Genomic DNA, 12,017 nt, shown 5'->3' with positions numbered 1-12,017 from the left:
CATTATTGCCAGATGATGCATTCAGAAGCAATGATGGGATTAGAAAATTAGCATTTTGCAACATCACGAGTATAATTGATTTGGGTGAGAATCATCAATGGATATTAACAATGCTAACACTATTTAAGTTTGTTGGGTAATCATATAGTTAGTCTCAGAGCATCTTCCCACAGATTATGTCTTGTTTAATTAGAAGGTTAAAAGGCATACCTTTAGACGGGAGAAATTTGGCAAACACTGCCTTAACTATGTTAGCATCACTAAAATGACCAACTGAAATCACGAGCCTCTTGATGAAAGACACAGATCACGTATGTCATATTCCTGCTGAAAACACATAACCTGAAACCAACTAGGGGGAACAACCAGACAAAGGCAAATTGAGGAACATTCAACGACACAATTAGACTGTACCCCCCTGTGAATTCTGCTTCCTTCTCATCTCTCCCATTCAATAAATCATCTTGTTTTGTTCATTTCACCTCCTAAATATCACTAGAATTCATCCATTTCTCTCCATTTTCTCAGTTACATCATGTCACCTAATTGCTAAAACAGTTGCTGACTCTGTTCCTCTTGAATCCATGCTTCACAGGTTAGCCTGAGTGATCTGTCTACAGTATAAATCTGATCATGCCACTTTCCTGCTAAAAAGGTTCCTGTGGCTATTAGAATAAATGCAGACCTTTCAATCTGTTTAACAAAGCCCGTCTTGATCTGGCTTCTGCTACTTCCTCCAGCTGTATTCCTGATCCTCCCCCGTTGCCAGTACCCCAGTCTTCTGATTTCCTGCTTCCCTCAATTTTCAGGTTGAGATCTGTTCTGCTTTGTGCAGGCTTTTATCTGTGTCTAGAATGTTTTCTCTTTCTACGCTTCCTACACTGCTATTATCTTTTTGAAACAAAATCTCTTTCCTACTCAAGCCTTAGCTTTGGCAGGCTTTATTCCGAGAAGATTTTCGTTACCCTACCACCCTCCCCTCAGCCCAGGTCTAAGGTAGGTGTTCCTTCTGTGTAAATCTGACCTATTTCATACTGCTTGTTTCAGTCCTTAGTGTATCAAGTTCTAATTTCTTCATTAAAACCTAGCTCCTCTAGTATTTCATAAGCCACTGCCAGATTTTGTGTGTGTGTTTGTGTATGGTGGTAAGCAAGATGTGATGGTTAATTTTATGTGTCAACTGGGTTAGTAGGTGCCCAAATGTTTTCTTAAATGTTACTCTGGATGTGTCTCTGAGGGTGTTTCTGGCTACGACTACATTTAAATGGATAGACTGAGTAAAGCAGGTTGTCTGTCCTCTCTAAGGTGGGTGAACCTCTTTCAATCTGTTAGAGACCTGAATAGAACAAAAGGCAGAATACGTGAAAATTCATTCTCTCTGCTTGACTCTCTTTGAGCTGAAATGTCAGTCTTTTCTTGCACTTGGGCTGGAACTTAGACCATTGACTCTCTTGGATCTCAGGCTTGTCAATTACAGAACTTGGGACTTCTCAGCCTCCATAACAGTGTGAGCCAGTTCCTTACAATACACCTCTTTCTTTATATATACACATATCCTATTTCTGTTTCTCTGGAGAACCCAGACTAATGGAGGGGATATTGACAGCATGGGTTCTGGCCTTCCCTAGTGGCTTAGATGGTGAAGAATCTGCCTGCCAATGTAAGAGACACAGAGTCAACCCCTGGGTTGGGAAGATCCCCTGGAAAAGAGAATGGCTATCCTCTCCAGTGTTCTTGCCTGGAGAATCCCATGGACAGAGAAGCGTGGTAGGCTACAGTCTATGGGCTCACAAACAGCTGGATACACTGAGTGACTAACACTTTCACATTTTCTGCCCCAATACGACTAAAAAACATCTATCAAGGACTACTGGGGAGATAAAAATCCCAGAACTTCAGAACACCAAACTGTCCTCCTCATGAGGAAAATTAATAATTAATTAAAAATTTTAATTTAATTTAGAATTAGTCCAACATGCACAAAGCAGAGAGAATACTACAACAAAGACACATTTTTTAAAAAGTTAATGTGTGCTTTCGGTTGCCTTAGTAGAAAATTTCCTATTCATTCTTTTGCTAATAAGCAAACACCAATGAAACATGAAGTAATTACATTATAACAGTTTGCTTTGTTATAGCAGCTTACTTTCCATGCACATGACTGAATTTTATTCTCGTGTATTAAAAAAAAATAACACATTCACCAAAGGACTGGATTAAGAAATACTTTGAAGTCATTATACTGGAAAGAACGTGAAAGTCATAAACGATATTTCTTTTCAAAATAATATTAACTTAGGTTTTTCAAGTTTACTTTCCCACTAATTAATGAGGGTTTAAAAAAAAAAAATGTTTGCCAGCATCCAGAGGCTGCAGGAGGTTCTTTCGATGACTCATTTCCTGTACCTTAAATGCTCCGAAGAGGTTATTCGAATTTATAATATTTTACTCATAGAAAAGTCAGTGCAGCGATTTATTCAGGGACTGGGGTCACTTTGCCCACACATCTCCTGCATTTTTAGAAACAGGTTGTCCTCTATGAAGAGTGGTTTAAGAGGAAAACACCCTCACCAGCCCATGACTAAGCCTGAGCGCATTTCAAACTTCTTTCATAAATGAACAAGTCAAGTTGGTTTACTCATCAAAGTATGATCGACTCCATCCAACACCTTGTTCTGATACTTTGCAGTTCATTGGCCATGGATTTGACAAGGATGACTGGATGCACTTAATTAAAATGATTAATGTGCATGGGTCCGGGCACAGTCAGGGAACTGCTGGTCCCACCCCTCAGCTGCAGAGCGTGAAGCCTTGGTCACAGGCGATCAATACATGCCCGATAATTCTCTCGTGGGTCAAGGACTACAGAAAGAGAACCTGTCTTTGAGACTGATGAAAATAAGAAGAATGATTGCCCGAACCCACAGTTCTCGGCTGCGTGTTTCCTGGAACAAAACCTTAATTATAACTCAGATCCGTTCCCTTCAATGACCCAAACTAGGGTGACTGGTTACCGCAGTGTTGACTAACTTCTCTGAATCTTGTCATTCTAATTGTGGAAGAAGGGCAGGAGATTTTCTGCACCTCCTTCACATTCTTTCCTCTTTTTTGGCTTCATTTATGAAACCACTCAATACTCCTGTGATGGCTGATTTTGTGTGTCCACTTGGCTAAGCTATTGTGCCCAAGGGTTTGGTCAAACACTAGTCTAGATGTTGCTGTGAAAATATTTTCAGACATGAGTAACATTTACAATTAGTTGACCTTAAGTAAAATAAGTTACCTTCCATAATGTAGGTTGATCTCATCCCATCAGATGAAGGCTGTAAAAACAAAAAACAGGTCTTTTGGAGAAGAAATACAGCCTTAACACTGGTAATGGAAATCCTGTGTGAGTTTTCAGTTTGCCTATATGGATTTCATGCTAGTCAGCCCCCATAATTGGGTGGGTCAGTTCCTTGAAATAAATCTCTTGTCTTAAAATAAAGATACATAAATGATAGGTAGATTTTTTATATGTATGTGTGTGTGTTTGTGTCTGCCATCTATATCATCCATCCATCGTGTGTGATCCATTGCTAAGTCATGACCAGCTCTTTTGTGACCCCATGGATTGCAGCCCACCAGGCTCCTCTGTTCATGGGATTTTTCAGGCAGGAATACTGGAGTGGGTTGCCATTTCCTCCTTCAGGGGGTTGTCCCAACCCAGGAATCGAAACTTCATCTCTTGTGTCTTCTGCTTTGGTAGTTGTATCTATCTGTCTATTATCTAACACCTGTCTTTATGTCATCTATCTCTTTCTGTCTCTTTATCTGTCTTGTTGGTTCTGTGTCTCTGGAGAACCCTGACCAATTACAACTCATTAAAAGTTTTTTCCCTCTCTTTTTCCTTTTTAATACTATCTGTGTCTGTATGACCCCCCCCTCCCCAAATAAGATGACTTTTGCCTTTGTGACCAAAGTTCTACCTTGAAAACAAGCAATTTCTTTATTCATTTGAACACTGTTTCGATTTACTTACATACCTTAGACTCATTGGAGTGTGACTGGGAGGACAGTCACATTCGATTGCTTTTCTCCCCACCTATCCTTGTCCTATCATCTCACTATTTCACAGCATCAACCTAAACATATATATTAATACAGTGTGTCTGATTCATCCCTTAGGAGAACGATATTGAGCTTATAAAATTCTTAATAAAGAGAGTAAGATAAGTATATAAACAATGCTAGAGTTTACAAGCTGTAAGAGAGTAAAGCTCATATGCATTTACAGGTATGAGAGAGCTGAAGAATGACAGTATTTAAGCAGTGAGAACAGGAGGAGGAGATCCGTCCTTCTGATGTTATATAAGCTGGTCTGTGGGCTTCTCAGTGGCCCTAGTAGTCAAGAACCTGCCTGCCAATGCAGGACACCTGAGGCATGGGTTCCTTCCCACAGCTTGGGAAGATAGATCCCCTGTAGGAGGGCATGGAAACCTATTCCAGTATTTTTGACTGGACAGAGGAGCCTGGTGGGCTACAGTCCATGGGGTTGCAAAGAGTTGGACACGACTGAAGTGACCGAGCGTACATACACAAGTTACTCTTGTAAGTATGTAAAGATTATATATTATAAAATAGAACGGAAGCGGTAATACTTTTCCTTGTTAATTTTTTATTTTCATGAGACTTTTATTAATTTATTTTTATTTCATTTTTGTTTATTTTATTGATGTATAGTTGCTGTAGTATATTATATAAATTATAGGTATACATAGTGATTCACAAGTTTTAAAGGTTCCACTCTATTTTTAGCTATAAAATATTGTATATATTCTCTGTGTTACACAAGATATCTTTTAGTTTATTTTATACATAAGTTTGTACCTCTTAATCCCCTACCCTTATTTTGCCCCTCCCCTCTCTCCTCTTCCCACTGGTAACCACCAGTTCTCTATATCTGTGTCTATTCTTTTTTTATATATTCACTTGTTTGTTGTATTTTTTAGATTCCACATATAAGTGATGTCCTACAGCATTTGTCTTACTTCACTTAGCATAATACCCTCCATGATCATCCATGCTGCTCTAAATGGCAAAACTTCATTGTTTTTTATGGCTGAGTAGTGTTCAATTGTATGTATATACACAATGGAATACTTTATATATGTGTGTGTGCCACATCTTTTTTATCCATCAGTGAATGGACACTTAGGGTTGCTTCTATATCTTAGCTATTGTAAATAGTGTTACTATGAACTTTGGAGCTGCTCATATCTTTTCAAATTAGAGTTTTCATTTTGCGGGAATAAATAACCAGGCATGGAATAGGAATTACCTTTTTTTTTTCCCTTTCCTGAAACTTCTAAAACAGTTATTACTTTTCAATATTTCTAAATAAATTGCTTTGGTCTCAAGACAACTCCGTGAAGTCAAGCCATGAGTTTTTGAAGGGAAGAACTTATGTGAAAACATGTTCAGAAATCTGTTGTGTTAACAAGAAAGACATGTCAATACTAAGCCTGAGAGTAAATTTGTCTTAGTTGTTAGTTTCTTAGTTGTTCTTCTGGTCTCAGTTACAAGACAAGGGATATTAGTCACACAAATGTGTAACCTCCTTGTTTTCAGTTTTTGCACGCACTACTCTTTCCCAGAAACATTTTCCCAGAATAGGGCTGATTTTGAAGAGCGCATTTGAAGGTGGTAATGGACATTTTTTTTTCATTCTGGAAGCGTTGATTATAAACACACGTTGGTACAGCAAACGGCTGACGTTCAAGGAGCAAGCACTTGCCTGTATTACTTTTACCTTTCTTTATGTTCTGTTTGAAGCAGAATGCAGTGCTTATTGAAAGCACAAACTCAGTAAGCGAGCACTTCCATGATGTCCCTAGGAGCCAGCTTTGTACACAGTACAGAGGGGCTAAGAGATGAAGAAGGCCCTGGACAGCCAAGCACCTATTGTCAGCGGAAGTCCCCGCTTGGCTTTTTTTGTCCATTCATCAGTAAATAATCAACTTCTGGGATTTTCTTTTAAGACATTTACTAGACTTTGCTGGTTGAATTGGTGTCATATAGACCCAGTTTAATTTCTTAAAAATGGTAGCATCAGGACAGCCAAGTATATCTGTGATGATGAGTTTGAACTTTTTTTTTTAATGTCTTAAAAACTATACTGGCCAACAGTCTAACAGTAAGTTAGCCTGTGATGCTTGTGACTTCAACTTAAAAAAATTTATGGTGCTTCTATTTATTCCTGTCAATTTTAAGAGTTAATGCAACTTCTTGAAAAATCATTTAAGGGCAACATGGTAAAACATGGGTATGTCTCATGGCCGAAACGTGAGATTTGCTCATATACAAAATCAAAATGGATCATAAAACAGCCACTGAAACCTTTTGCCAATTGTCTGTGAAAGGAGACCCCCAATGACCTACAGCAGGAATATAGATACAAACTTGTACTTTGCCTCGTGCCCTGGGGAGGTTTTTGGCTTTAAGAGTTTGTCTCCTTGCTGCCAAACACTAAAGCCAAGTGCATTGCTAAAGCTTTAGACACATTTTCATCAATAAAATTTCTTATAAAACAGATCCTGCAAACGCTGAACTTATCTGCCAAATAACCAATTAATTATTTTACATCCTCGTTGAACAATGAAATAATTTATGATGGGTAAAGGTTTTACCATCACAAATTAGTGTTCTGGAAACCACAAGGCCTAGCTTTCAATTAGCAGGAAGTATCACAATTAAGGATGAAAAGAGGTAATTCTGTGTGTTGGAAATTCTCCCCATAGAGAAATAAAACTCCTGAGGAACAATGACCCAATTAATTTGAGAGAGTTGGGTTTTCAGAAAAACAGATCCTTGTTAAAAGGAAAAGTTCAAACACTGCTCAGATGCCTAGACTTCTCAGTTTTTCCCTCTCTAAAGCACCTCCCCCCCGCCCCGCCTTTTTTTTTCCCCGTAAGTTGCAGGTATTGAATTTGGACCATACTTGCCTACCATGCATTAGTGTGTGTTAATCCCAGTTCAGACATTGTCTGTGAGTTCATACTATCATTGAAAGTCATAATTTCCTGCATTGGGTCAGTGGGGAATGGTGTCTCCAGTTCCCTGAATTTTCCAGAGAAGAGGAAAATCTGGGCTGAAATAGCTCTCATATAGTTGATCTTGTTTCTCAAGTTCAGGCCAGATCTTGGCATAGAAGGAGAGGCCCTGTAGGAGAGCGTGTTCCAGATTCCAGATGGTTGATTTGGATCTTAATGCAAGCCATTTGCAGAAAATGATGTCAAACTGAATGGGCCACGTAATTAAGTGCCGTATTTGTTTACCTAACCAGGGTGAAATCAACAACCTCCAGGGAAATGTAAGAAGTAGGCAGTTGGGGCGTTGAACAAGGGCGTGTCTTTCAGTTTACAGGCCAGAGAAGAGAGGGACTGGAAGAATCTTCATTCCTGGAAGAAATTCTTGAAACTTCTGCCATCCATGCGTGGTTAAGCAGAAGGAGATGGGGGGAAAATGCTCCGAAGAAAAATCTCTCTTAAATTCATTTCAAATTATGTAATTGAATGAATCTTGAATTTGAGAAGCTTGATTTATCTTCTTGAGAATCTCAGTATACCTAATAGTGTCTGTGGTGTCTTGACTTTCAAAACTCAAACAACTTCTGGAAGTGAACTTATTGCAGGAAGGGGGACTTTTTCTAGGGGCTGAGAGTGGGCTCTTGTCTAACATTTGGAAATGAATTGTCCGAGAAGACATACCTGCTAACCATGCAAGAGACTTTATTGGGAAGGGGCACGTGGGTGGAGAGAAGCAGGGTAAGGGAACCCCGAAGACTGCTCAGCCACGTGGTTTGCAGTTTCAGGTTTCATAGTGATGCTATTAGTTTCCAGGTTGTCTCAGCACGATCATTCTGACTCAGGGTCTTTCCTGTTGGTGCACACATCACTCAGCTAAGATGGATTCCAGCAAGGATTCTGGGAGATTAGGAAGATGCATAGACTGGAGTCTTTTCTCTCCTTTGTACCTTTCCTGAATTCTTCTAGTTCTTGGTAGCTTGCTGGTTCCAAGTTCCTTACTAGAACCTCCTGTTGTTAAAATAGCTCATGCAAGTGGCTACTATCTTGCCTGGCCAGGGAGGGCTGTTTCAGACCATATTTCCCCTAACAAACTTACCTCTCTAGAAAGCACCCACTCTCACTTGGCTTTGCTCTAATAGAAATCTCTGAGTTGTGGATTTTGACCTTGGAGTCATAGGGGTGTCTCTTGTTAGAATTCCTGGAAGCCACGCATTTATATCAGAGAAAACATTTTGGCTTGGCTGTTTCTTCTTTACCCAGCCCAGGATGAAATCTCATTCTTTCAGAAAGTTGCAAGTGAAAAATGTTGGCAGGTCTTAGTGTATGTGTTCAACACTTATGCCTTCTCTTGTCCCTTGTGAATGAGTGCTCAGCTCTGGCCTTGAGTATGTTTTCCATCTCTGTGTGTGTGTGCTCAGTCACTTAGTCATGTCCTACTCTTTGTGATCCCATGGACCAAAGCCCACCAGGCTCCTTTGCCCATGGGATTTTCCCTGCAAGAATACTGGAGGGGGTTACCATTTTCTCCTCCAGGGGACCTTCCTGACCCAGGGATCGAACCCATGTCTCCTGCATCACCTGCATTGGCAGGCGGATTCTTTACCACTGAGCCACTTGGGAGGCCCTTTCTATCTCTGTGTTATTGACCAATTCAGCATCATAGCAGGCCATGACAAAGACTCCCCAGAGGAACTTTGATATAGCTTTCTTTTTCATACTAGACCCCATTGTCTGCAATAGCCTTACTTTAAGATGGCCTAGCTTAGGGCAATGGCACCCCACTCCAGTACTCTTGCTTGGAAAATCCCATGGATGGAGGAGCCTGGTAGGCTGCAGTCCATGGGGTTGCTAAGAGTCGGACACGACTGAGCGACTTCACTTTACTTTTCACTTTCATGCATTGGAGAAGGAAATGGCAACCCACTCCAGTATTCTTACCTGGAGAATCCCAGGGACGGGGGAGCCTGGTGGGCTGCTGTCTATGGGGTCACACAGAGTCGGACACGACTGAAGTGACTTAGCAGCAGCAGCAGAATATAAAAGAAATATATATATTTACAATCTCTGATTTGGTCAAGCAGTACCTCTCTAGGCTTAGGCCATCTTTAGGTTGACAAGACCCTTCCTAGGTGGGAGGAGGCTTCTGGAAGCAGGTGCCAACATGACCCTATATGTGAGGAGTCAGTCCAAACAACTACCAGACTCCATCTTCATTGCAGAAGTCAGGACTAAAAGTTGAGTAATACCTGACCTGCATATATCTCTTGCCTGGAAAACCTGGGTACTTCTCACCACCAAGACCAGAGCATGTTTTCAGCCCTTTTGGACATGGATTCAGGGATTGGTCCAAACCTCTTCCTTTCAGAGGGTGGTGCTTGAGCCAAGAAGTTGAAGCAGAGCAAAGTTGAGGGGATACTCTCTCAAGGTCAATGTGATAGTTCCTTTAAAAAACACCTTTTTATTTTATAATGGAGTATAGTTGATTAAGAATATTGTGTTAGTTTCAGGTGTATGGCAATGTGACTCAGTTATACAAATACAAGTATCTATTCTTTTTCAAATTCTTTTCCCATCTATGTTGTTATATAAGATTGACCAGACTTCCCTGTGTAAAGGTAGGTCCTTGTTGGTAATCCATTTTAAGTATCAGTTCAGTTTAATTCAGTTCAGTTGCTCAGTCGTGTCTGACTCTTTGTGACCCCATGAATTGCAGCACACCAGGCCTTCCTGTCCATCACCATCTCCCGGAGTTCATTCAAACTCATGTCTATGGAGTCGGTGATGCCATCCAGCCATCTCATCCTCTGTCGTCCCCCTTTACTCCTGCCCCCAATCCCTCCCAGCATCAGAGGCTTTTCCAATGAGTCAACTCTTGGCATGAGGTGGCCAAAGTACTGGAGTTTCAGCTTTAGCATCATTCCTTCCAAAGAAATCCCAGGACTGATCTCCTTTAGAATGGACTGGTTGGATCTCCTTGCAGTCCAAGGGACTCTCAAGAGTCTTCTCCAACACCACAGTTCAAAAGCATCAATTCTTCGGCGCTCAGCCTTCTTCACAGTCCAACTCTCACATCCATACACGACCACTGGAAAAACCATAGCCTTGACTAGACGGACCTTTGTTGGCAAAGTAATGTCTCTGCTTTTGAATATGCTATCTAGGTTGGTCATAACTTTCCTTCCAAGGAGTAAGCGTCTTTTAATTTCACGGCTGCAGTCACCATCTGCAGTGATTTTGGAGCCCCCCAAAATAAAGTCTGACATTGTTTCCGCTGTTTCCCCACCTAGCATTGTGTATATGTCCATCCCAGACTTCCATCTATCCCTCCCCCAACTCTTCCCCCATCCATAACCATAAGTTTGTTCTCTCAGTCTGTATCTCTGTTTTGTAAATAAGTTCACTTGTATCTTTTTTTTCAAGATTTCACATATAAGTAATATCATATGATATTTCTTTTTCCCATCTGAATTACTTCACTCAGTATAATCTTTAGATCCATCATGTTCCTATAGTTCAGTTCAGTTCAGTTCAGTTACTCCGTCATGTCTGACTCTTTGTGGCCTCCCTGCCCATCACCAACTCCCAGAGTTACTCAAATTCATGTCCATTGAGTTGGTGATGCCATCCAATGCTCTCATCCTCTGTCATCTCCTTCTCCTCTTGCCTTCAATCTTTCCCAGGCACAGGGTCTTTTCCAATGAGTCAGTTCTTTCCATCAGGTGGCCAAAGTATTGGAGTTTCAGCTTCAGCATCAGTCCTTCCAATGAATATTCAGAACTGATTTCCTTTAGGATGGACTTGTTGGATCTCCTTGCAGTCCAAAAGACTCTTAAGAGTCTTCTCCAACACCACAAAGGCATCTATTCTTCAGTGCTCAACTTTCTTTATAGAGCCTTCAGAATGGGAGAAAATAATAGCAAATGAAGCAACTGACAAACAACTAATCTCAAAAATATACAATCAACTCCTACAGCTCAATTCCAGAAAAATAAATGACCCGATCAAAAAATGGGCCAAAGAACTAAATAGACATTTCTCCAAAGAAGACATACAGATGGCTAACAAACACATAAAAAGATGCTCAACATCACTCATTATCAGAGAAATGCAAATCAAAACCACAATGAGGTACCATTTCACGCCAGTCAGAATGGCTGCGATCCAAAAGTCTACAAGCAATAAATGCTGGAGAGGGTGTGGAGAAAAGGGAACCCTCTTACACTGTTGGTGGGAATGCAAACTAGTACAGCCACTATGGAGAACAGTGTGGAGATTCCTTAAAAAACTGGAAATAGAACTGCCTTATGATCCAGCAATCCCACTGCTGGGCATACACACTGAGGAAACCAGAAGGGAAAGAGACACGTGTACCCCAATGTTCATTGCAGCACTGTTTATAATAGCCAGGACATGGAAGCAACCTAGATGTCCATCAGCAGATGAATGGATAAGAAAGCAGTGGTACATATACACAATGGAGTATTACTCAGCCATTAAAAAGAATACGTTTGAATCAGTTCTAATGAGGTGGATGAAACTGGAGCCTATTATACAGAGTGAAGTAAGCCAGAAAGAAAAACACCAATACAGTATACTAACGCATATATATGGAATTTAGAAAGATGGTAACAATAACCCTGTATACGAGACAGCAAAAGAGACACTGATGTATAGAACAGTCCTTTGGACTCTGTGGGAGAGGGAGAGGGTGGGATTATTTGGGAGAATAGCATTGAAAAAAGTATAATATCATATATGAAACGAGTCGCCAGTCCAGGTTTGATGCACGATACTGGATGCTTGGGGCTGGTGCACTGGGATGACCCAGAGGGATGGTATGGGGAGGGAGGAGGGAGGAGGGTTCAGGATGGGGAACACATGTATACCTGTGGCGGATTCATTTTGATATTTGGCAAAACCAATACAATATTGTAAAGTTTAAAAATAAAA

This window comes from Bos grunniens, chromosome 16 (assembly GCF_055505025.1).
Source record: "Bos grunniens cultivar Pamir isolate PY7600 chromosome 16, Bosgru_T2T1.0, whole genome shotgun sequence".
NCBI classification, from domain to species: domain Eukaryota; kingdom Metazoa; phylum Chordata; class Mammalia; order Artiodactyla; family Bovidae; genus Bos; species Bos grunniens.
Note: the sequence above shows the minus strand (reverse complement) of the source record.